A 27,289-nucleotide genomic window follows, 5' to 3' on the forward strand; every position below is an offset into this window, starting at 1 on the left:
CAGTGTTCAGTTTTAACACACACACACACAATCGTCTAAAAAGGTGTAAGTTAGATTGTCAATAGAGTGGGTGGGTATATTAATCAAAGTGGACAGTATTGTAGATCCATACTGTATAGTTTGCGTAGTGTATGTGTGTATACATACGTATATATGTATATATATATATATGGCTATTGATTGTCATTTATATATATATAAAATATTGATTTTTTTACCCATTCAGTTTCAGCTCTTGTTCATTTGCAACAACTGTTGGGTGGTGGGGCGAAGGTACCCAACTAGTCCTATTTCACCAAGAACTATATTACATGAATCCAGAAAGAAAGAAAAAGTCACAGGACAATATCAATAAACGACTGATTTAATATTTTCTTTTTCTTTTATCATTGTTTTATTTAAGATTTTATAGGTATATGAAACGTGATTTATTTTTCCACCACATATGTGAAACACTGTTATATCTATTGTATGGCCGAGCGATTTTTAAATATTATTTTTTTTTGTAATTAAATCTATCATTTATTATATATATTTATACAATATTAAATTTTTTCCTATGACTTTTTTTCCACAGACGAATATTTTGACTTGTTTTCAGACTTTGTTTTCATTCACCACTTACATAACTGATTAAACCAGCAAATCAGTTGGGCGTTTTCTGAACATAATCATCCAGACCTTATTGGTAGTGAATGAATATTTTCAATTGATTCCAGACTTAAAATATGTAGATCCCATTTTAAAAACGTTAGAGTAGCTTATTGGACGAGATTAGTTGTTATATTCATATTACATAGATATTCTCACAGAGTTGTTCCTACATTATTTAATATCATATGTATAAATACAATAAAATCCTAACTATCCGACGCAGGTTGGAGGTGAGAAAATCTGTTTGAACTATATTGGGAATATGTCAACACATAATTGTAATTCAATGCAGATGTCTGCCTGTCTGTATGTATGTATGTATGTACGTAAACATGAACAGCTATACACTTCTACACGTACGTCCATACGCACACGTATATATATATATCTCGTGGGCATCGGTACCATTTTCCTCTTTCTCCGTTCTTCCATTCTCCGAACTTTCCATCTTTCCGACGAAGGGCTACGCCCGAAACGTCATACGCTCTCTCTTTCCTTTCCTGAGCGTCCAATAATACTATCCATATCACGTCTTCACTTTGTTGTTTTTTTGTTTTTTTGAACTATATATATATATATAGTGTGGGTGTGTTTAGATGTATCTTATATATGTATGCATATGTGTATTTCTATGTACATGGATATATATATGTGTGTTTGTTTATATTTATGTATATGTGTATGTATATACATTTATAAGTATGTGTATGTATGTTTATGTATATGGATATTTACGTATGTGTGTGTGTATGCGTACATATGTTTACCTTTACATGCATAGATACACACACATACATACATACATACATACATACATACATACATACAGGTGTTCAGACTGAATTTGACGGTTTGCATAAATGGAAAAGAAAACAATATCCCATCCTAGAATATAAGTATTTTGAAATATTCTTTTAAAAAATCAAAAGATACCAACTAGGTTATGACTGAGAGATAACTGTCAGCCTCAGCTTCAACCATGACTTCCAGATGGCTCCAGAACCTGACACGTGTTTCTCACTGTATTGCTAGGAAAATCATCAATCACCTCCTTGATCTTGACCACCAGCCTGGCCTTGGTGTTGCAGGTAGTGTAGTTGGTAATCATTCTCAACTGCAGCCTAAACATAGTAATCCATTGGATTACATTTGGGGGAATTAGAAGGCCAGAAAGTGGGGCTGGTGATGTCGTAGAAATTCTCCAACAACCACTTCTGACTCTTTCCGGAGGTATAGCAAAGAGCCAATTTCTACTGCTACATATATCCCTTCCAGGAGTAAATTTCTCCATCAAGGGTTTTGACTAAAGTCTCCTGCAGTTTCACATAGCCTCCTGAATTGAGCCGAAGACCGTATTCAAAGATATGGGCTGGCATGACGTCATCTTCACTGGAGATAAATCTAAAAACCATCACAGTTTGGGGGAACTTGGTTTTCATATGTGGAAACATAACACGTGTTGTAGGCAAGCTACCTGTTATTCTGGCTGTGGTGGAGCTGGTCCTTGCAGCAGATGTTTTTATCCATCTGAGAAGAACTAAGAACTTCTTGGCCTTGACTGTCAGAATTTGTCCCTTGCACCTCTTGTATGAGTGGTAACAATGATCCTCATTCAGAGCCAGCTTCATGGTGGTGATTGCAACACCTTCATTTGGTTCTTGAACATCCAGCATTGAGATCAGGTCTGGATGAGGATTCGTTATGTGCTAGCAATTTGAAAATTCAAATTTTAAGAGAACTCCAAAAACTTGTGAACTTACAAGTTTTTCAGTTAAACTGAATTTAAAATAATATGATATTGGTGTAATAATACCATATTGGTAGAGTACCAACAAATGCTTTATTATTATTGCTGCCTTTAGTTTTGGGCTGTCTTTAGCTTTGGGCTGCAAGCCCAATTAGTCCTCCACAGGAGCTAGCTTGAACGTCTGCATGGAGGGCAGCTGTTAAGCTAGTGTTTAATATATGTGTGTATATGCATACACACCAACACACACACATGCATGCATATATTCATATCTGTATACATTTATATAGATGCATATATATATGTGTGTGCATGTATATGTATACATATATATTAACACACATATATATATATATATATGTATATGTATATATATATATATATATATATATATATATATGTATATGTATATATATATATATATATATATATGTGTGTGTATATATATATGTATACATATATATATATGTATGCATATATATATATGTATGCAAGAGAGACGGCGTGCAAGAGAGACGATTGCGCTGGTATGGACATGTGGTGAGAATGGAGGAGGATAGCTGCGTGAAAAAGTGCCACACCCTAACAGTTGAGGGAACCCGTGGAAGAGGTAGGCCCAGGAAGACCTGGGCTGAGGTGGTGAGGCAAGACCTTCGTACATTGGGCCTCACCGAGGCGATGACTACGGACCGAGACCTTTGGAAATGGGCTGTGCGTGAGAAGACCCGGCAAGCCAAGTAAGATCGTTGCCAGTGCCCCTGGACTGGTTCTTGTGCGGGTGGCACATGAGATGCACCATTTTGAGCGTGGCCGTTGCCAGTACCGCCTGACTGGCTCCTGTAGGATTTTCGAGCGAGATCGTTGCCAGTGCCCCTGGACTGGCTTGTGCGGGTGGCACATAAAAGACACCATTTCGAGCGTGGCCGTTTTCGTGCGGGTGACACGTAAAAGCACCCACTACACTCTCTGAGTGGTTGGCGTTAGGAAGGGCATCCAGCTGTAGAAACTCTGCCAAATCAGACTGGAGCCTGGTGTTGCCATCCGGTTTCACCAGTCCTCAGTCAAATCGTCCAACCCATGCTAGCATGGAAAGCGGACGTTAAACGATGATGATGATGATGATGATGATATCTATATATGTATACATATATATTAACATATCTATATATGTATACATATATATTAACATATGTGTATATATATATATATATATATATATATATATATATATATATGTTTATGTATATATGAATATATGTGTATATAAATGTCTCATATAAGGGCATCCATCTGTACATACCATGCCAAATCAGACTGGAGCCTGGTACAGCTCTCCAGCATCCAGTACTGGTCAAATTATCCAACCCAAACCAGCGTGAACGACAGACACTAAATGATGATGATATACATACACAGATACATACATATATATATATATATATATATATATATATATATATATATATATATATATATATATATATATATATATATATGAGAGAGAGAGAGAGAATGTATTTGTGTCTGTGTAATTGTTGTGAATAAATGCCATTTTTCTCAAATATTCTACAAAAATATCTGGCCATTAGGAAATATTATCTTGCTTGGGAACAGGTTTTGGTTGGCATCAGGAAATGCATCAAGCTGTAGAAATTCTGCCTTAATAAACTTTTGTCTGATCCATGCAAGCATGGAAATGTGTCGGTTGAAAAGATGCTGGCACTGATTATATATATATATATATATATATATCATCATCATCGTTTAACATCTGTTTTCCATGCTAGCCTGGTTTAACAGGAGCTGTCTGGACTCGTGTTTTGGCATGGTTTCTATAACTGGATGCCCTTCCTAGCACCAACCACTTTACAGAGTGTGATGGATGCTTTCAATGTACCACCGGCACAGATGTGTCTATGTAACACCAGCACAAGTGCATTGTACATGCACTGGCTTGAGTCCATTTTACGTGGTACTGGGACCTGCAAAGGACATGCCTGTATGCATGGATGGCTGCAATTTTACTTAGCTTGATGTGTTTTCTCATGTACAGCAAATCACAACTCCCGGTCCCTTGTCATTTCTTCATTGAGGCCCAGCATCCAAAGATCCTTACTCCCCACTTCGTCCTACATCTTCTTGGGTCTACCCCTTCCACAGGTTCCCTTCACAATTATAGATCCACACTTCTTTAAACAGCTGTCATTATCCATATGCCTTATATAATCATATATATATATATATATATATATATATATATATATATAGTTTTAGGGAAACTCATCGATGAAAATCCAGTCACATATAGGAAAATTAATAAAAGTACAATAAATAAGTATAATATAATACAACGTAAATATAAGATAAAGATAATAAAGATATCTTATGATATTTACTTTGTATTATATTATACTTATTTATTGTGCTTTTAATTATTAATTTTTCTTTATGTGACAGTGGATTTTCATCGATGAGTTCATGAACTTGGTTCTTTTCCCTAAAACTATATATTTATATATATTTCATACTGTGAAACTTAATTTAATTTAAATTTTTTATTAATTGATTTTAATTGAGTTTTTACCTGTAATTTTGGATTTTTATCCCTAATATTATTATTATTATATATATATATATATATATATATATATATATATATATCAATTCGAGGATGTCTTATCCTCATAAGGGATTAATATATCCAAAAATTTCACTGGTTTAATCCACAACTCTTTCGAGGGAAGTCACTACGATATGTATGGGATTATTATAAGTATTATTCAATAAAAGTTAAGAAAATGGAGAGTTGGTAAAGATGTAAATTAATTTTAAAATATAGTTCCAAGGTAAAAACTTAATACAAATAAATTCAAAATAATCTATGTACGTTTCAATTCAAGCCTGTAGATAAACGCATGATTTCAAGAGTTAGATTAAATTCAGTGTTGAGAATTAATGATCATTTTGAATAATATAGGGTAGAATCTCCTCAGGGTTTTTTTGTTTTTGTTTTAGAGACTATACCCTATATTATTCAGAATGATTTTTTTTTTATTTAGAGATTCTACCCTATATTATTAATTCTCAACATTGGATTTAATCTAATTCTTGAAGTTATGCATTTATCTATAGGCTTCAGTTGAAATGTATGTAGGTTTTTTTTAATAATTTATTTGTATTCAGTTTTTACCTTGGAACTATGTTAATAAATTAATTTACATCTTTACCGACTCTCCATTTTCTCAACACACACACACACACACACACACACATACATATATATATATATTTATATATATATATCATCATCATCATTTAATGTTAATGTCTGTCTTCCTTTGCTGACATGGGTTGTTAAACAATATATTTTTATATATCTATACACACACACACACATGCATGGCTGTATGGTCAAGAAGCTAACTTTGCAACCATGGTTATGGGCTTAGTCCCTCTGTATGGCACCTTGGCCTAGTGCCTTCTACTATTGCTCCCAAGTTAAACAATACCTTGTGAGTGAATTTAGTAGACAGAATCTGAGTGGAAGACCATCATATATTTGTGTGTGTGTGTGTGTGTGTGTGTGTGTGCCTTTGTATTTGTGTCTGCTACCACCACCACTTGACACCCTGTGTTGGCTTATCTAAGTTCCTGTAACATAGCAGTTCAGCAAAAGGTACTGACAGAAGTGCCACACTTAGAAGAGCATTCATAAGTACTCGGGTTGATTTATTCAACTAAAACTCATCAAGGGAGTGCTCCAATGGCTGAAATAAGTAAGAGATAAATGACCTGGTTATATATCTGTTTCAAATATCGTGTATATATAGGTACAGGCATGTCTGTGTGATTAGAAGTTCATTCAGCCAGGCAGCTATATACAATATCAGTGACTATTCACTGTTTCCTGTATTGGAGGTGACAAATTCTTATCCAGGTATGTGGCTGAATGTGAGTGCATGTCATAGAAAAGGCCCAAAAAGGTTGAAGTGCATCAGGAGGTTTTACTAGTCACTTTTGGAATGATTTCTCAACTCCCTCTTGTCCTTAAGAAATGTTATCTCTAGATGAGTACTGTGGTAATCAGCCTATCAATTGTGTATACACATTATGATACATCAATGGTTATTTTAATGTAATTCAGCCTCAATTGTGTATACTGGACGGACACACGCACAGAGTTTCTGTCATCTTACTGCTGCCATGCTGGGGCACCGCATTGAGTGTTTTAGTCTAAGTTGGCTCTAATCCTTATTTAAGTGTGGTATTTATATAGATACCCAGATCTTTTTGCCCAACCGTTAAAGTACAGGTGCATAAACAAACCAACACTAGTTTTCTAACACACACGCACATGTAACACACACACACGACTTATTTATGTTTGTGTATATATGGACATGTGTGTATATATTATATATATATACGTACATACATGTCCACACACACACACACACACATGCATGCATATATATATATACGGACCTATATATAAACATACGCACATATATATTCAAACATATATAAACATTATAAACGCACCTTATACAGAAGCACAGATTTGCATATACGCATAGAGAGAGAGAGAGAGAGAGAGATGCGCACCCACATGCATTTATATTGATCTACATATTTACATGCACATTTATACTTGCACCCTCAGTGATACTAATTGTTCATATGTAGACGTTATGCCTGTTCACGTATCTGTCAAAAGCTTCTGAACTAAAAGGTTTGTTTCCGTTTTAGATTTCATTATGAAGACGAAAATCTGTTGATAATGAGCTGCCTTGTTATTTATTATATTAACCTGATGTGAATTTTATGTTGTATATTTCTTTCTGCTGTGTCCTCTGCTATTTATGCAGTACGTATTTTCTCTTATTCCTCGTCTCTCTGTTTAATTCTTATCCATTCAGAAAATGCTTCCTTTCACGCTATAAATAATGCAATTTATGTTGTGCCAGTTCGTTTAAGGAAACAACTGATATACAGATATTAACATACACGCGCGCACTCACTCATGCACGCATCACTTCAATAATAAACAGGTGGTCGTTTTCATAGGTCTGACTCACAGATATTTCTGTAGAACAGGGTGCGTGTGTGCTGGCTGATTATTGTTGCAGTTGTTTTCAGAAATAATCTGTGATAATTGTCTATTACAATGCTAAGTTTTACCGTTCAACTATAACCCTATCATTGATAGGATACGTTGATTTACTTTCCTGGTTATTTAATAATGATAATTCTTTCTAATTTTACGGAGGGAGGGAGGGTTAGCCGATTACATAGACCCAGTGTTCAACAGGTACTTATTTTTAAAAATTCAAAAAAAAAGATGAAAGACAAAGGCGACCTCGATAGAATTTGAACTCAAAACGTAATGAGTTGGAAATAATGTTGCTAAGTATTTTGTCTGGCGTGCTAATGATTCTTTTCTACTATAGGCACAAGGCCTTGAATTTTTTGGGAGGGGGCCAGTCGATTAGATCGACTCTGACACGCAACTGCTACTTAATTTATCGGAAAGGTGAAAGGCAAAGTCCGTAGCGACGAGCGAAATACCGCAAAGCATTTCGTCCAGCGTGCTAATGATTCTGCCAACGCACTGCCTTCAGTATAATAATAATAATTCTTTCAAAGAGAAAAATTGGTAGTGGTGGTGGTGGTGGTGGCTAGTCGATTACATCGACTCTAGTATTTGACTGGTACTTATTTTATTGAATTCGAAAGGATGGAAGGCAAAGTCAACCTCATTGGAATTTGAACTCGGACCATAAAGACAGACGAAATGTTGCTAAACAGTTTCTCTGGCGTGCTATCGATTCAGCCAAGCTCGCCGGCTTCACTATAGTAATATAATAATGATAATGGTTTATTGGTCACAAGGGGCAAAAGAAAATCCATTTAAGACAATACAAGGGCAAAGGACAGCGAGGATTTACATTTACATGTGTAAACAATAAAGCAATAACAAGAAAATTGATGACAAATTTCTCTAGTTTGGCGGGAAGTACCACCCAGGAAAAACCAAGGAACCCTGCCAATTTTGGATTTTCCTGGTACCTCGGGCAACACAAAGAAGAGCCCCTTTCCTATCCTTAAGCATAAGGCTATTCGTGGCACTCTGTCAGTTACGACGACGAGGGTTCCAGTCAGCCTGCTCGTGAAATTAACGTGCAAGTGGCTGAGCACTCCACAGACACGTAGTTCTCGGAGAGAGATTCAGTGTGACAAGGCTGGCCCTTTGAAATACAGGTACAACAGAAACAGGAAGAAAGAGTGAGAGAAAGTTGTGGTCAAAGAGTACAGCAGGGTTCTACGATAATAGATACTAATGAAAATCCAATGGCAGGATGCAGGAACTCTAAGTTCAGAATTAGTTCTCGATAAACAGTCTTGTTTTTCACCACTTCAGGTGAGACATTCACATCTGCTAGGGAGCTGATTTCTGCAGCAGTGCATGATCTTTGTTCTCTGTCTCATAGAAAAATATCAAATCTGATGTGTTGTGCATCTGGTTGTTGTTCCTAGAGGAATGTATCACCTGTATTCTTTAATTTTAACTCTTTGGAGATGGAGCCTCATTTGGAGTTTTAGTGCCAAGAAGACGGAACCCTTTTGACAAGCCCTACAGAAGGCATACACTTATTTTTCAAAAAAATTATTACAAAATAAAGTAATTGCTTTACATATATAAAACTATATATATTCTTGTGGGAAATTTAATGAACTAATACAGTCTTCTTTGTCATTCAACTTTTTGACTGATAAATAGACCCTATTGTTTCCCAAGGGTTAAAGGTGTGGATACATTCTGCTTTTATTGTGCCTTTGATATGACTGCCAGGACAATCCTTCCTATAGATAACATTGTAAATAGTTTCAATAACAATAATGTCATGTCTTATGGGAAAGTAATATCATGTGGACATTTTTGGGGTAGTTGCTGATGATATATGAATAATAACCTCCACACTATATGATGCCGGCAGCATTTTCTACTCCAATATAATTCACTTGTCCCTTCCTTTCAGCAGATCTACTGTCTCATTCCTAAAACACTGGAAGCACCTTCATCCATTTTATTGATAATTTATTTAGTAGCTGTTTCCTGTTTCTGAATAGTGACAGTGTATTTTTGTAGGTGGCATGTGATATATTTATCACAGGCCCAGGAGAAGCTAATCTGTCTGTCATTGTTGTTTGTATTCTTTTCTTTGGTGGATATTATCATCATCACCACGTAACATCCATGTTCCATGCTGGCATGGGTTGCATGGTTTGACAGGCTCCAATGGGCCCAAGGACTGCATCATGCCCCAGTGTCTGCTTTGGTATGGATGCCCTTTTTTAATGCCAACCACTTTACAGCGTATACTAGGTGCTTTTTTTCACCTGTCTATAATCTTAAGTAGGTTAGCTACCCTTGGATCACAAGGAACAGCTTTACCCTCAGAGTACCTATTCTAGAGTTGTTCATCTCTTTCTAAGTTATTATGTTCACTGTTCAATAAGTGTGTTGTGTGTGTGTGTGTGTGTGTGTGTGTGTGTGTGTTTGAATGCATGTGCACACTTTTAAGCTTCCCATCTTATGTTCCCCAACAGAAAACTCTGAACACTACATTTAGGTATGGGAGCCTAGACATATACATGTATACATACCATGGTGGCAGAAAACTGGCTCTGATGAACTAAAGGTACACCTAGTCTTGGCAATTTTTAATATTTGAATGAAATAAAGCAGTGAACCGGCAGAATCATTAGCATGCCGGGCAAAATGATTAGCAGCATTTCATCCGTCTTTATTTTCTGAGTTCAAATTTCGCTGAGGTTGACTTTGCCTTTCATCGTTTTAGGGTTGATAAAATAAGTGCCAGTTGAACACTCCTCTGGAATTGTGCCAAAATTTGAAATCAATATTTGAATGAAATATTTTGTTATTAATCTCAAAGTGTTGCCCCAGTATGGCTGCAGTCTAATGACTGAAACAAATTAAAGAATAATTAATAAAAATCATTGGCAATGTCAATGTCATTAATGTAAATCACATTTTAATGATCTTGAAATTTGCAAGCTCTTGACTGAAAAATATGTAAATATAAAGACACATCAATGGGTTAAAAAAGCTGAAATGTAATGCATGCACCCACACGCGCGCGCACACACACAGACACACACACACACGTGTTCATGTAGTATATCCTTGGTTACGGCAATAACCAATTAGAAAGTGACTGTTTATTGCCATAACTAAGGATGTACTACTCAAATACATAAAGAAAATACGTAACTGCTCAAAAAATTTCATTTCTTTTAGAGTACTCTTTTTTTTTTTGTTCTGATTTATGACTAGCTGACCAAGAAAAATATATGTAATATGTGTGTGTGTGTACTATTATTTCAAGCTATTTTTCTTTTGATTTCTAATATTAACACACCTCATTTTCATAGATGATTTAGTGAAAGACATTAACCAACCATAATTTTACTTTTTTTTTTCTAAGATTTTTAACTTTAAGTCATAAATTTTTATGAGCATAAAAATTACCATACATCGTCTGTGTTCAAAGGGAATTTCATTTTCATAGTTAAGATACAAGTTAATGATACTACTAAGTTGTAGCAAAACAGTTGTTATTCTGAAACTAGGATGAGATTCTGTCTCTCAAAATGATAATTCAGCAGCTGTGTGCTTCATAAATTTTAATATCTAGGTCATTCTAAGAATCATGGAAATAGTGTCATTGTTTTAAGGTTTGTCTGTCCAGGGGTTCTCAACTATTCTCTCCGCCAGGGATTCTCAACAAGTTTTTTTTATTTAGGGACCCCTTTGATTGCTGTTTTATTCTGGTGAACCCCATAGCCATTCTATGTTTAAAAACTAGTTTTATGGAAACTTCTTTCAAAATTCCTATTATGTTTTTCACACATTAACTTGCATAGGTTGAACTATGTAAAATTAGAGAAAGAAACCCAGCCATCTCTTGCAATAAATTCCAATACATGCATCTAAAGCCAAATGTTTTCAGGGGCCCTTAAAATACTATTGTGAATCCCCAATTTACTATTTTGTTGCATGAACCCCCAAAAAATATTATATGGACCTTCAGCCGCCATATGGATCCTGATTGAGATCCACTGGTCTAGACTGTTTACTGTACAGGTACATCTTGCCAATCTTCCTTATACTTTCTCATCTCATCTGTAGGACCCAATATTCTTTGATCTGATTTCAGTATGTCCCATGTTTTTCTTGATCTGCTTTTTCCTTTCTCAATCTTTTTGCCAGTGGTGGTGCTGCATGATTGGCACCCATGCCAGTGGCACATAAAAAGCACCCACTACACTCTTGGAGTGGTTGGCATTAGGAAGGGCATCCAGCCATAGAAATCATGCCAAATCAGATTGGAATCTGGTGCAGCTCTCCAGCTTACCAGTTTTCAATCAAACCGTCCAACCCATGCCAGCATTGAAAATGGACGTTAAAGGATGATGGTGATGATGGTACTCTTCTTCTTATTCTAATCCTGAGCAAGCAGACCTATCATTAACGGCATTTCAGCTGTGCCCAGACCAACCCTTCTTTTTTGTCAGACTTCATTATCTTGTTTGTTCCTCCCCCTTTTTTTTTTATTTAGATAGTGGGCTGTGGTGTATGGGAGATTTGGCTGATACTTATAGCAAGTCTTGCAACAACATAGATGCCACTTCATTGACTGTCATAGTAATTTTTCATGCAACAGGTGTTTTCCATATACAAGTCCATACGAGAAGAGTTGCTTCCGCATTCACATACATACACACATGCACATATATACACATGTACATGTGTATGCATATTCATGTAGTTCTATATCCATTTCTTTGTTTGTATTGTTTTCCTTTTACATCCTGTAACTTTAGCAGTTTGACAAATAGAAATTTGTTAAAATAAGTAACTGACTGAAATAAACTGTGGACTTGATATGATTGACTAAGACCTTTGAAGGCAGCAACTCAGATATCTTAAGTACACTGACTGAAATAAATAAGAGGATCATAGCTCACAGCAGTCTTCGTTGCACTTTCAATATATCAACCTCATTTCTTGTACAACGTCAAAGTAATAAGTAAACAAATCCTGAAACATGTCTGGTACTTGTCTGAACACAGTGTTATTATTTTAGTTAGTGTTTATTATCTTTGCTTTGAAGCCCCAACACATACACACTCCAAAGGTGATTAAATACAAATAATTTACTGGAGTTAATCAATCAAATAAACAACTTTCACCATTCAAACTGCAGATTTTGTATCTCATCAAAAGGAATCATTATTCTCACTTCTATCTTCATCATCTTGTTTGTTTTTACTGCTCTGGAGTTTTAGCATATTTATAGTTTCAATTTAAAGTTGGAGTACTCAATGTTTGAACCAGGCACAGGCAGCCTTTATAGGAAGCAGGCCACATGAGACATGGCTCATGATCAAGCAGATTGCACAGTTAAAATATCCCAGGTAATTTTTTGTTAGGCATGCCATTCAGGATGTCCTGCAGGTCACAGGTTACCCATGACTTGTTTAAAACTATAGTTATTTTTGCTGCTAAAATATTTCTTAATTTTCCTCAGTAATCTTTGTCTTAGTCAAGTTCACCTGTAAGGTATAGATAACTTCTAATACCTGTCTGACTGTTGGTATTATTGTGTTAGTTTTGTTTGATCTCATGTGACACCATGGCCAGATATCTTCTACTATAGACCCAGGTAGTGAAATTAGGTAGCTCTTCAGATGGGTTACTTAAATTTATCCCCTAGGATGAAAGCCCATCAGATTACTTATACCTGTCTTGGCTAGAAAACTTAATCCTTTACCTGGTTAAACACCACAACTTGATTCTTGGCTGCTTATACTGTGTCTGCTCTGTTACAAGCATTCAGTGAGATCTCTGTGATAAGATATTGAAATATTCCTCCTTTTCCTGGATTAGTCTTGAAGGCTCTGTAAAAAGGTAATGAACATTGTCCTTCCTCTTCTGACTAAAGTTCAAGTCTGTCTTGAGCCTACAAGCCCATCAATTTGGAGCTGATCCTAGTTTATCCTGGAGCTGATCCTGATTTATGAGGTGTTTAAGTGATTAGAAGTACAAAACCTCTCTTGAACAAGATACCACTCCAGTACACCCTTTCCCTAGCTGAGTGGACTGAAACAATATGAAATGAAATATTGTGCTCAAGAACACAATATACTGCCTGGTCTCAGAATTGAACCCATGTCCTAAATATCTGACTTGACCCATAAAAAGAAAAAAAGATACACTACATAAAAATAGTCTTCAATTGTACTTCTATAACTCAGTTATAAGATTTTCCATGGTTAACATGTCTTTGAATGTTACATCAAAAGCCAATTTCTATTAGAAATATTATAGTTTTTGTGTACGTTGAAAGGAGCCATATATGTACTTGTTCATATCTTATGTTTTTTTTTAATAATTTTAAAATCACAAGCACTCATCTAAAACTGCTCTTAATAAGCTTTGAAATGTAAGTTTGTTATCCAGAAACAAAGCAACACTAATTAGTTACTGTGTGGCTTTCATATAAATTATGATTATACATAAATGACATGATCCCACTCTTTCATTTAAAAGAACTTTGTCTATATTTATTTATGTTACTATTGATGATTGCAGAAAATTTTCTTTTTAAATATTGCAATGTTGATATTTTTTAGCATAAATCAGCTCTGATCAAAGGCATTCAAGTAATGACTATCTTGTCTGTCTCTCAGGGATTCATTATCCAATGTGTCTTTTTTTAAAGATGTATGATTTAAGTAGATTTAGCTGCTATTGCTAGCAAATCAAACTCCTGTGTAGAAGTTCTTTTGTTTATTCCAAGAAAGGTTTAATGTGCACCTTAGAGATTATGCTTTTGTGACACGAGTTCATAACCCAACTTTGGCTAATTTTCTCACAGATTCATGGAGTTTCCTTAGTGATGACAAGGGAGATAACTATTCCTTCATAATATGAGGTGGGATTAGAAATTTGAATTTAAAATTCGGGAATTACAAGGAAAAAGATGCATAGAAATTGTTTTACATGAAATATTTTGTCTTGATACACAACTTTCATAGACTGAGGTAATAAAACAACCCTTACTAACTCCTCTTTTCCAACTTATCATAATGTTCTTTAGCCCCAGGTCAGGCCTCATTTAACCCCTTAAGTCCCACTGTCCTATAAATAGGACACTAAACGAGAACATTAAATAAGCTATATCACATTGTCTCAGTGTCTTGTTTATAGGACACCGAGTATTTCCATTTCTACTTGAAGTAAAGGAGTTTTAATAATTATTTTGTTTCATTTTAACCCATTTTCAATCATCTGTAAAAATTTAAAAGTAATATTCAGAAATTTAAGTACTCTGGGACTTAATGGGTTAACCGTCCTGTATTCAAACATATTCCAGCTGTGATTATCTTCTTTTTTTTTCCCCTTCTTACAGTCTTCATGTATCTCACACTACATTATCTATTGTGTTCTGCTTTCTTTTCTTCATTATATATGGGTGTAATTCAAATGAGATTTTGCTGCTATTCCTAGCGGATCCAGTGAGTGTACCTTGTTGACTCATGGGTCATATTGAAAGGTGTGTTCAGTTATCTGAGAAGGCTTGTCAAAGTACACTGTTACTAGTTATGACTGAACTAAAGTTTATTATTTACCAGTTTAACAAGTTGTACCAGCAGATTTATTTTTTATTACCAGATTGAGTAAAGAGGTATTATTTTATTTGTGTAATTAAAGAATAATTAAGAAACTAATATAAAGGTTTATTCTTAATCTATTTCATTTTTAAGGGATAATTAGGAAATTTTATCTTGTATCTTTTACTTGTTTCAGTCATCTGACTGTGGTCATGCTGGGGCACAACCTTGAAGGGTTTTAGTTGAACAAATCAACCCCAGGACTTATATTTTTTAAAGCCTAATACTTATTCTATTGGTCTCTTAGGCTGAACCGCTAAGTTACGGGTATGCAAACAACACACCAACACCAGTTGTCGAGTGGTGGTGGGGTACAAACACAGACACAAAGACACACACACATAGATATATACATATGTGTGTGTGTATATATATATATATATATATATATATATATATATACATATATATATACCTATATATATACATATATATATACATATATATATACATATATATATACATATATATATACATATATATATACATATATATATATACATATATATATATACATATATATATATATACATATATATATACATATATATATACATATATATATATATATATATATATATACATATATATATACATATATATATACATATATATATACATATATATATATATACATATATATATATATACATATATATATATATACATATATATATATATACATATATATATATATACATATATATATATATACATATATATATACATATATATATACATATATATATATATATACATATATATATATATATACATATATATATATATATACATATATATATATATACATATATATATATATACATATATATATATATACATATATACATATATATATATATACATATATATATATATATATACATATATATACATATATATATATATATATATATATATATATACATATATATATATATACATATATATATATATATATATATATATACATATATATATATATATATATATATATATATACATATATATATATATATATATATATATATATACATATATATACATATATATATATATACATATATATATATACATATATACACATATATATATATACATATATATATATACATATACCTATATACATATATATACATATATACATATATGCTATGGCACCCTCTCCAGACACAGCACAATTGTCGTGAGCAGCTTTTGCAGCCTTAGAACCTTGATTAAAAAGCAAAAAAAGGAGGTGTCGAAAATGCTCGTTTTTCTTAACTTGACATTCCATTTTAATGATCTGAAAATAAACAAAAATTAACTAAAATTAACTAGAAAAAAAAACAAAATAGATTCCAAAATTTTAAAACGCAATAAATTCCAAGATTTAAAAAAACGACGGGAACTTAGTTGCCGGCCTAATATATACATATATATATATAAAGGATGGGCTTCTTACAGTTTCCATCTCCAAATCTATTCACAAGGCTTTGGCTAGCCTGATGCTATAGTAGAAAATATTTGCTTCAGATTCCATGCAGTGGGACTGAACACAGACCCATGTGGTTGGGGAGCAAGCTTGCATAAAAGTTTATTGGTATTTTATACATGCTCAAATCTTGTTTTTGTTTTCTACAGAATAAATTCAAACAGAATTGATATTTATTTGTCAGTTGAAATATCTTCTTTGTACTCTGGTGTAAAAAATATTTGGTTTTAATCTCTAGATCAATGGGTCTCATATGGGGGTCCATATGGCCCCTGAGGGTCCATAAAAGATTTTACAGAGTCCACACAACAAAATAGGATCCGCAATAGTATTTTAAGGGCCCCTGAAAAATTTTGCTTTAGGTATATGTATTAGTATGTATTGCAAGAAACAACTAGGCTTATTTCTCTAATTTTACATAGCTCAGCCTACACAAGTTAATGTGTGAAAAAACAAAATAGAAATTTTGAAAGAAGTTTCTATAAAAGTAGTTTTTAAATATAGAATGGATATGGGTCCACCAGAATGAAAGAGTAATCAAAGGTAATCATAGATAGGAAGAGTAATCAAAAGTAATCACAGATAAAAAAAATAGTTGAATTGTTTAAATGTAGTTTAAAATAGCGAGTCCCAAGTTCCAGTTTTCAAGTGATGTAAAAATGTTGATTAATAGAAATTTGTTTCTCACATCTTTGTGTGTGTGTGTGTTTTGCCACTTTAACATGATTTAAAATACTCCTTTCTGCTGTAGGCACAAGGCCTGAAATTTTGAGGGAGGGGACTAGTCCTTAACTGGCACTTAATTTATCGACCCTGTGAAAGGCTGAAAGGTAAAGTTGAACTCAGAACGTTGTGACGGGTGAAATACCACTAAGCATTTCATCCAACGTGCTAACAATTTCTGCCAGCTCACTACCTTAACATGATTTAAAATAATACTGTACACTTTTAGAGCAAATATTTTCAGCTACTGAAACTGTAAAATGGGAGCACACTGAACTGTGAAATGGGAACGGGTTTAGTGGAGCAAATATATGCATTGCTTAAAAGTATTGTCAATCATGGCGGTTTACTTTTTGAAGTTTTTTTTTTTGTGTTAAGTTTTCTAATTAAGCACGTAATAAATCAAGGATTACCAATACAATGTTTATGGCTTTCTATGGTGACATTACTTGTCTACTTTCACAGCAAAGAAACGTAAAATCTGAAAGATCCATGAAGAAAGTGGGTTGAAATATAATTGAAGGTACTTCACCTCAAAATAGAAAATTGGCTACAAAAACCTAGGAGAGCTTGTGTTTTGATATCAAACAAATTCAATGGAGTATTTTTAGTTGTTGCTTTTAGCTTTTTATATATATATATATATATGGGAGAATATACAAAAAATAACAACAGACGAGGACAGGTGGTGTAAATAACAAAAGTATATATTAGTATGACGCTCGGGAATACGGAAAGTCTTTGACGTTTCGAGCTACGCTCTTCAACAGAAAGAATACGGAGACAAGGAGATATATATATATATATATATTTTTTTTTTTTTTTTTTTGTTACCCTGTCATTTTTCTGTGGCTATTCTGTAGTAGATTATTAACCTTCTGTTAATGACATTACTTATTCTTTTATTTGTTTCAGTCATTTGACTGCGGCCATGCTGGAGCACCGCCTTTAGTCGAACAAATTGACCCCAGGGCTTATTCTTTGGAAGCCTAGTACTTATTCTATCAGCTTCTTTTGCTGAACAGCTAAGATTCGGGGACATAAACACACCAGCATTGGTTGTCAAGTGATGGTGAGGGGGGTGGGAACACACAGGCACACAAACCTGTACATATATACATATATACACATATGCTTCTATGCCTATGTTGATATATTCATTTATATATATATATATATATATATATGTATGTGTGTGTGTGTGTGTGTGTGTGAGAAAAGGTTGAGTTCTATATCATCCTTTACTTTGGGAGGTTCCAAAGGTCGATTTCTAATAAAGATTCTTTATGTTACATTGGTAGCTTACTGTAGTAAGTATTTTTCAAATATGTAAATGTTACAAGTATTAAGTGTGTTAAGAGCATTCATAGAACATGTATCCTATAGAAAGTCAACAAACAGTTAAAGATGGAGAAGAGAAGGTGTTATAAGTTTTTAAAAAATTTAATTTTTAAAAAACTTATAACACCTCTTCTCCATCTTTGTTGAGTTTCTATAGGATATGTGTTCTATAAATGCTCTTAACACACTTTATGTGTGTGTGTGTGTGTGTGTATATATATATATATATATATATATATATATATGTGTGTGTGTGTGTGTGTGTGTGTTGATGTATTCATTTAAAATTGAAGTTACTCTTCCTATTTTTAGCAAGTATTTAGCATAATTAGATTAGATTTGAACAGTATATTTCAAATGTTAAGTATTAATTCTAGTTTAACTACATTCAGTTTAAACTATATTTACTTGTGAGTTCCGTTCCTGAACTATGTACAACATAAATGGCCACTAGAGCTATGTTTTTGTATGTTGTTTTGAATGTTAACTTTTTTTCTTTAGTGTGTCTGTCTATACCACATTTTGTTTGATTTAAGCTTGTATTCATCATTGGATGTTCTTGTGTGTGTGTGTGTGAGAGAGAGAGCCTAAAACCAAGGTACTGTGTAGAAAGTGTTGGTGTGAGTGCTGGTGCCACATAAAAAGCACCCAATACACTGTATGGAGTGGTTGGCATTGGGAAGAGCATCCAGCCATAGAAACCAAGCCAGAACAGACTATGGAATCTAGTGTGTTCCTGGCCTTACCGGTGCCTGTCAGACCGTTCAACACATACCAACATGGAAAACAGACATTAAATGGTGATGATGATGACAATGTCGATAAAATATTGGTCTACTGATTCTTGTATTTGAAACCATTGTAGGAATCTCTTATATTTTTTAGGCAAGATGCTGATTTTTCTGCTTTAGTTTACTTAGTTGTACTTCATACAATTACCAGATCTATCTGAGAGTTTTACCTGTGATGGACTAACTTCACATGTGAAAGAAAGCTACTATCTCATCTACTTAACTGTACCAAGTCTAAAGTCTAAATCTGGTTTTATGAGTTCTTTTTAAAAGCATTTTGTTGTATTTAGTAGTTGAGAGCTGTGTCCCTCCTGTAATAGGATTCTGGTGTATTCCAGGTAGCATTCTCCAAAGATCTGGTACCTCTTCTCAACAGCCAGGTGAAATGGGGTATGTTGATATAATTGTTGTACTAAAATACACAAGGGAATACCTGTGGAAGGTTTAAAGGCAGCACTGAGAAGCTAGTAATCCAAAACTATATTTCATTAAACTGTTTTAACCAGCTCATCTTAGCTAACTGACATCAATAGAAGCACAGTATAGAACAGCTACAAAAAAGTAATGATAAATGACCACTAACAGAATGATCTTTAGCTCAAGTGGTCCTGCATCTTAACCTCTAAGTCATCCAATTTATCAAGTGATATATCAAGTCAACAGAAGGGTTAATTAACTGTAAAATCCTGTTATAACCATCTCAATTTTACAGCTACCTGTTGCACTTCTAATGTTTAACTTCTCTAGCTGTAAATCAATAACAGCAGAAAAGTAGATGTCATAATGTCATACACACTATGCCTCTGTGTGTGTGTGTGTGTTCAGTTTGATCATGTCATTTTTAGTCCTGTTCTTCTAGATTTGAAATTTTTTTTATTCTTTTATTTCACTGGTTTCAGTCTTTAGTTTACAGCCATGTTGAGGGAATTGCTTTCAAGGGTTTGCTACTTCATATTGACCCACGCCCCCCCCCCTATTTATTTCAATCAGGTACATGTTTACATTGTTTTTTTTTCATCTCTATTGTTGAGCCACTAAGCTACAGGATTTAAAGGGACACAACATCAGCAATGCTTTTTACACTGGTAGCACCTGTGCCAATGACATGTACAAGACACTTGTGCTGGTGAAACATAAAAGGTATCCTTGCCGGTGACACATGGAAGACACCCAGTATACTCTATGGAGTGGTTGGTGTTGGGTAGGGCACCCAGCTGTAGAAACCAAGCCAAAACAGACTGGAGCCTGGTTCAGTCAAACCATCTAACCTATGCCAGCATGGAAAATGGATGTTATATGATGATGGTAAATGTAAACACCAGTACATATGCATACATACTTAATGTGTGTGTGTGTGTGTGTGTGTGTGTGTGTGTGTGTGTGTGTAATATAATTACTTACTCTGCAATTATCTTTAACTCCTTGTAGAGGGTTCTCTTTGGACTTTTTGTTCTTTTGATCTTAACTTCAAGAATTCTCTCTGTCTCTCACACACACACACATACACTGGACTAATGCACAGTTTCCATCCGTCAAATTCCACGCTTATACTGTAGAATTTGGTTGATGAAAAACTGCCCATGGTGCCATATACTGGCACTAAACTGGGGACCCTGAAGTTGCAAACTGAAGTTTTTAACCACACTGCCATGTCTATATATTTCCAGTTGGATTCCTATGCTAACTCAGTAGCTTTTGCTATTAACTTTTTGCCTGTTTTCTTTCTTTTAAGTACTATCCACTCACATAGCCATCCAGGCATCTATAATTTTAATTGCAGTTCTGTTTTATGTTAGTTTGTATTGTGAAACTAAGAGTTTTTAATGATATTCTACTATAATACTTCTTGGTATTAATGGATCTCATCCAAAGCCACTCCCCCTTCTCTCTCCCTCTCTTGGTTACATAGTATTTTATCAATATCTGTGTGTGATATTGATTAAGTCAACCTCGACATATTTGTAATTCAGGTCAGCTGCATAATTATCCTCCTGTTTTAGTGTTGAATCAGCAGCTGGTTAAAAAAAAATTTGAATATATATTTGCCTGAAGGCCAAGAATGGTATTTCATACCATTCAGGTTAATATCTTTAGTTGAAATATGATATTATGAATCAAACTGAAAACCAGTATTTGATATTTAATATGTAAAACGGAAATTCTCAAGTGTCACAAAGTTCAACTGGTTGAACTCTCTCCTCTCTTTTTCTCTTCGATTATTAACTGTAGATTCACACCCTGTTGTCATTAGTACTGAATTATATCCTAGGGCATTATACTTACCTTAGTTTATCTGGCCATGTTGTTAGAAATCCAGACTATTTGAAATTCCAAGTCTGATTCCCCAAACTAGAGCATAAAACAAAAAAACTTTTTATCAAAATTGATTTTTTTTTCTCTCTGAAATAAATGAAATGATACAAGCCATTCATAACTCGTTAATTAATCTACTATCAAAGTCAGATATATCATGTAATGTGTCTAAATTGTACAGTGACTCATCAGATTTCAAATGTACTTCACATCTAGCAATTTTTAAAACTTGATAATAGGCTGCGCGTGTGTGTGTGTGTGTGTGTGTGTGTGCATGCACGCACACGCACCGTTGTCATGTGATAGTTATAGATGAACATCATCACGACACGTAAAGGCACCCACTACACTCTCTGAGTGGTTGGCGTTAGGAAGGGCATCCAGCTGTAGAAACTCTGCCAAATCAGATTGGAGCCTGGTGTAGCCATCCGGTATCACCAGTCCTCAGTCAAATCGCCCAACCCATGCTAGCATGGAAAGTGGACGTTAAACGATGATGATGATGATGATCATCATCATCATCATACAGGTGAGGGTTGGTGACAGGAAGGGCACCCAGCTATGAAAAATCTGCCTCAGCAACTTTTGTCCGACCTATGTAAGCAGGGAAAAGTGGATGTTAAATGACAATGATGACAATCAGAATTGATTGATTTGATTTCACAGCAAACCTAGAGATAATATATGTATGTGTGTATTTTACTTAATGATCTGTGTAAGGAAAGCACAAAATTTGTGGCAGTGTATGGTTTTTCCTGATCTCTAGTTGTGACATCTTCAGTTGAAGTTAGCATGAATGGTGTTTAATTTTATTGTTAAACTATGTATCCTACACGGTTTTATCCACCTAAAATACCTCCTCCACCTTTAATATTAGTGCACTTTCCACCTCCAATTCAGTGCACTCATTCATACAGCATGTAGAGCTAGTGCTGGTGTAGTTTTTTCTTATTGAAGTGCCAACCAAATGTTTTTGATAATTGATCATATTCTTAATTCACTTACATCTGAATGATGCAGAGAGGTTGGCACAGGACTGGCAGTGATGGATGGGGGAGGGACACTGGTTGACCTGGTTAGCTCTACACATGATGACATCTCTGGGACCTCTAACCTGGGATGATCGCAGCCCCATCAAGCAAGAGCAAGAAGAAGACGCTAATTCACATTTGAGCTTTAACATTCTTCATTTAATCTCTCTTTATTTCATCTATTAATGTGATTAAATGTGAAGGCACATAGCATAGTGTTTACAGTGTTGCACTCATGATCCTAAGATCATAGTTTCAGTTCCTGGAACAGGAGGTGTGTTGTTTCTTGAGCAAAACACTTCATTTTGCATTGTTTTAGTCCACTCAGCTGCAAAAGAATGATAGCAAATAGCTGGGAAGTCAACTCTGCAACAGACTGGTGTCTGATTCAGGGGTGAGTTATAATCTTAGTCAACCTAACTTCCTGCGAAGCCAGGTTAATTTCTTGCCTTACCAGTCCTAGGGGCACATGAAAGACCTAACCTAGCTGAATATTTTTTAAAAGTAGAAACAGTAGTCGCATGTATGGCTGTTTGGTAAGAAGCTTGCTTCAAAACCACATGGTTCCAGGTTCAGTCTCACTGCGTGACACCTTGGGCAAGTGTCTTCTACTATAGACTCAGGCTGACCAAAGCCTTGTGAGTGGATTTGGTAGACGGAAACTGAAAGAAGCCTGTCATATATATATATATATATGTACATGTTCGTGTCTGTGTCCTCCCCCCATCACTTGACAACTGATGTTTGTGTGTTTACATCCCCGTAATTTAGTGGTTCGGCAAAAGAGACCGATTGAATAAGTACTAGGCTTACAAAGAATAAGTCCTGGAGTTGATTCATTCAACTAAAGGCAATGCTCCAGCATGGCTGCAGTCAAATGACTGAAACAAGTAAAAAGAAAAAGAAAAAAAGTAGTGAGTGTGTGTGTATGAGAGAGAGAGAGAGAGAGAGAGAGAGAGAGAGAGGGGGACACTGACCAATTCATTTTTACAGTATTGATTGTCTTAATATTTGTTGCATCAGTATTGTTAAAATATTATCAACAAAATATTTTACCAACATAAAAATGGGTTTGTCCTGCTGTTGTGATTTCTAGAGTTGTGACTGTAACAATATTTTTGAGATTTTAATCTAAACCAGTGATTCTCAATCATTTTTTTTTTTAACCTGTGGACCGCCTTGATTACTATTTTATTCTGGTGGACCCCCATAGCCATTCAATGTTTATCAATTAGTTTTATCGAAATTTCTTTCAAAATTCCTATTTTGTTTTTCATACTTGTGTAGGTGTGGAGGCGCAATGGCCCAGTGGTCAGGGCAGCGGACTCGTGGTCATAGGATCATGGTTTCGATTCCTAGACCGGGCGTTGTGAGTGTTTATTGAGCGAAAAATACCTAAAGCTCCACAAGGCTCCAGCAGGGGATGATGGCGAACCCTGCTGTACTCTTTCACCACAACTTTCTCTCACTCTTACTTCCTGTTTCTGTTGTGCCTGTAATTCAAAGGGTCAGCCTTGTCACACTGTGTCATGCTGAATATCCCCGAGATCTACGTTAAGGGTACACGTGTCTGTGGAGTGCTCAGCCACTTGCACGTTAATTTCACGAGCAGGCTGTTCCATTGATCGGATCAACTGGAACCCTCGACGTTGTAAGCGACGGAGTGCCAACAACAACAACTTGTGTAGGTAGAACTATGTAAAATTAAAGAAAGAAGCCTAACTGTTTCTTGCAATACATGCATCTAAAATAAAATCTTTCAAAGACCCTTAATATACGACTGTGAATCCCCAATTTACTATTTTGCTTGCATGAACCTGCAGGGGTCATATGGACTCTGGTTGAGAACCATTAATCTAAATTATCCAGTTTTGGGAAAATCTCTCAATTTTACTTTCAGGAACATGTTTACATTAATGAATGGATTTTGATATAATATAAATAATTTTAATGGCTGATTGTTTAGAGAATGTTTTGTGTTATTTGTTCTTAATTACATATTGTGTGAAGAGAGGTGGTCTACAAGTTAGGATGTTGGGCTCACAATCACAAGGTTATGAGCTCACTTCTTTGACTGAGTTGTACATTGCCTTTGAGCTTTGACCAAAGCACTTTATTTTACATTGCTTCCATCTCCTCAGCTGAAAATAGGTACCACTGAATGCTAGTGCAACTCTCTATCCCTCCAGCTCTCACATACTTGATATTCTGTTTGGTCAAGGTTTGGAGGGCCAAGAGAGTGTCTATATCTATTGACAAGGGCACCTAAAACAATCAGTAAAAGCATGTTACATGCCATTGGGTCATATCTATTTGGTAAGTACAGGCTATGTTTATATATAGCTACTGGAAGTTTTATCTACTGAATTAAATGAGTTATAGATTATCATGTATTATCGCTATATTTGCATCAAAGTACCTAGTTAAACAAGATTCATATCACTAATTACATTCTAACAACTTTAAAAAAGGGAAGAACACATTAAATAATGTGTTCATTGATACACAAAATGAGGGATTGTAATAGCTAGAATGACCTGGAGATAAACAACATTAGATTGAGATAGAGCCTATATCATGAACTACTAGATAATGTAGAGACACATATATGTTTGCGTGTCTGTGTTTGTCTCCCCACCATTGCTTGATAACCGATGTTGGTGTGATTATGTCCCTGTAACTTAGTGGTTCGGCAAAAGACACTGGTAAAATAAGAACTAGGCTTACAATGAATAACTCATGGGGTCAATTTATTCGACTAAAGGCGGTGCTCCGTTGACTGAAACAAATAAAAGAATATATAGGCACAGGAGTGACTGTGTGATAAGTAGATTGCTTACCAACCACATGGCTCCGGTTTCAGTCCCACTGCGGGACACCTTGGGCAAGGGTCTTCTACTATAGCCTTGGGCTGACCAAAGCCTTGTGAGTGGATTTGGTAGACGGAAACTGAAAGAAGCCTGTCATATATATATATATATATATATATATATATATATATATATATATATATATATATATATATATAGAGAGAGAGAGAGAGAGAGAGAGAGAGAGAGAGAGAGAGAGAGAGAGAGAGAGAGTTGTGTGTGTTTGTGTGACTGTGTTTGTCCCGCCCACCATTGCTTGACAACCGATGTTGGTGTGTTCACGTCCTTGTAACTTAGTGGTTCAGCAAAAGAGAACGATAGAATAAGTACTAGACTTACAGAGAATAAGTCCTGGGGTTGATTTGTCATATATATTTGTATATATCTATGTGTGTGTTTTTGTGTCTGTGTTTGTCCCCCACCACCATTTGATAACCGATGATGGTGTGCTTACATCCCCATAACTTAGCTGTTTGGCAAAAGAGACTGATAGAATATGTCCTGAGGTTGATTTGTTTGACTAAAACCCTTCAAGGCAGTACCCCAGCATGGCCACAGTCAAATGACTGAAAGAAGTAAAAGGTGTGTGTGTGCGCGCGCATGTGAGAAAGACTGGAATGCATAATAATTAATACTCTCTCATAAGACACTGCTATTTTACAAATATATTTTGAGGGAAAAAATAAATTTAATATGTCTCAACAGACATTTGCAGAAAGATGTTTTAAAATGGATTTGTAAAGAAAGATGTATGGTTTTGTGCATGTAAATATAATGCTGCGACAATAGAGTAGAATACAGTATGAAATCATAAATTTATCATAAAGAAACTATCTTATATGAGTTCTATATTTCAACTTTATCTTCTTCAGATCAACTGTGTACTTGTTTATATTTTGGTCAAGAAAATTGCGCTACAAGACGTAAAGCTTTTATTTCTGGCTATGGTGTTATATGTAACAATAATCAGCTACCAGGATAGTACGCCACTGCTATGATTTTGTTATCATCCACTCATTGCATATAGCTAACAGGTAGCTGAAAGATTAGATAATTAAAAAATGTTTCTTAATGAAAACACAGCCATTAAATAATGTAAGACATAGGTCAGATGTGGTTATGCCAAGAAAGGAGATACAATGAGATGATGTGACTTCCTCATATAACTGCCAATGTACTGTAAGCAAATTTACAAAAATTTGTATTCATTATCAGTATTTTATAATTTGTAACAATTATTGTGCCCGCTAGACTTATGTTTATCTGGTTTCTTAGCTTAGGACACCCAGTCTCCTATCCATAATACAGCTGTGTTACAGACAGGAGAGAATTTTTTTTTTATATATTATAGATAAATAGGTAGACTGTTGTCACCATAGTAACTAATGAGACTTTCACTATATAACAGTCCACTATTAAAGAAGGTACATGCATGATTAACAGATATTTTTATCGGCAACATAACGAGGGATAAAAACCTAGTTAAAAAAAAAAAAGCATGTCTTATACACCAGCTATTACAGTATGCCTAAGATATTTGTAATATCACGTGGTTGATACAGATATCCCTTTTCCAATAGCAG

General features: G+C 34.8%; 1 protein-coding gene across 15 annotated transcripts in view; it reads left to right on the forward strand.

Moving 5' to 3' along the window:
* The window catches only part of LOC106878020 (coiled-coil domain-containing protein 186), a 173,635-nt gene that overhangs the window by 46,486 nt on the left and 99,860 nt on the right, over positions 1–27,289 (forward strand). For 3 of the 15 annotated variants that reach the window (XM_089362455.1, XM_089362458.1, XM_089362447.1), the window contains exon 1: positions 6,080–7,133. The exons of 9 other annotated variants lie outside the window; for them this stretch is intronic. The gene's annotated coding sequence lies outside the window, so the exon portion shown is untranslated. Of the gene's footprint in view, positions 1–6,079; positions 7,134–27,289 lie in introns of those variants that run through there. 3 more of the 15 variants (XM_089362459.1, XM_089362449.1, XM_089362452.1) reach the window with 1 other exon arrangement.

This window comes from Octopus bimaculoides, chromosome 14, assembly GCF_046866305.1.
Source record: "Octopus bimaculoides isolate indiv1 chromosome 14, ASM4686630v1, whole genome shotgun sequence".
Lineage (NCBI taxonomy): Eukaryota > Metazoa > Mollusca > Cephalopoda > Octopoda > Octopodidae > Octopus > Octopus bimaculoides.